Here is a 1,502-nt window from a genome sequence, read left to right on the forward strand (position 1 = left end):
GAAGTACTATTTTCTTCCTCTGACCTATAGAATTCTATGTCTCTCATTTTCTAGTCTGAAAAAAAATCATCAGATTAGCCAATATATTCATATTCTTCTATCCAATTTTTTTTTCTTGCACTAGTTCATAGCTTCATACCCTCTATTATGATCTTGGTAAATAATATAAAGCATCTGTTTAAAAGGTGACATATAATTCCCTGTTTATGCTGGCTTAGTTCTGAAACTTTCCCTAATCAAAGAAGGCAAAGAGGGTCAAACTGTTAGATGTGTCAGATCAGTTATTTGAATGTACTACAAGAGACACCATCAAATCTAATTACTTCATTATATTGAATTTGATCTTTGATTCAAAGAGAGATGAACTAAGTCTGAAGCTCTAAATTCATCCTGCACTTGAGAATTTAAAGCAGACCAAAATACAGGCCCCTTTTGTATTTGAGAAGCAGAGGGAAAGTGGAAATTAATTCACAAAATGTTGACTTCATGAATTTTAGTAAAAATGGACTCACCAAGTTGATTAATTTCATATCATGGGATCAGTACTATTTTTTATTTTCCAGAACACTAGACCTGAAAGTTTTATAGCAGTTTTGTGCTGTTATGAATTGTGATTGCGAGGCCGTCACTCTTGCAACAGGGTCAGGGTGCATGTATATTTGTGTTCCTGTAGGACAAAAGAAAAGTGTCTCTGAACCTTCAATGTATCAGATTGCTCTTTGTGTTTATACTCTTGGAAATTCTCTTTGCCTTATGGGGTGAAAAAAAGTGGTACACAGACACCTGCAACTTTTCATGTAAAGAAAGAAGAATGCATTTCTCCCCATACAATATGTGTTCCTTTCATATTTACAGAAGTGTAAAGGTGAGCATGGCCAATGGATGGGGCAGAGAAAGGTTGATGAATAGAATCCATTATCTCCTAGATCATGTTCCTCATTACCCCAGAGTATTCTGATAAGGATTTGGATATAACATTTTGAAATCGATTTGACCAGCTTTCACTTTTGTGACTAAGAATCATGGGAATCATGGAACAAACATCTTTGAACTACATATATATCTCTGTTTTATGCTTCATTGGTATCATTGATATTGAAATTCAGAGGTTATTGGGGGGGATAAGCTCTATTGTTTCTTCTAAATTACTAAAAAGAAATTCATCTTTTAGAACATGAAAGAAAAAGTGAGAGGGAATTCTATTCTGAACTTGATTCTAAACAACAAGGGGAAACAGTTGACCATAATTGTAATGATGAGAACTTTGGGAATAAGAGATCATAGCATCATAGAGTTTAAGTGAGGAAAGTTGGATATAATGCAATGTAAAACTTAAATTTACAGGAAGGGGAGAAGATTCCAAAATATTCAGAGAAAGGGTAGGTAGAATCCAAAGTTCTATTGATTTGTAAAAGAAGTCACCACAAAAGTGATAGAAAGGTCTCAAAAATGATATTCTGAAGATTTAAGTAGAAAGTATATTAAGTAAAATGAGATCTCCA

Source organism: Vombatus ursinus, unplaced genomic scaffold, assembly GCF_900497805.2.
Source record: "Vombatus ursinus unplaced genomic scaffold, bare-nosed wombat genome assembly UNPS02009835.1, whole genome shotgun sequence".
In the NCBI taxonomy this organism is placed as follows: Eukaryota; Metazoa; Chordata; class Mammalia; order Diprotodontia; family Vombatidae; genus Vombatus; species Vombatus ursinus.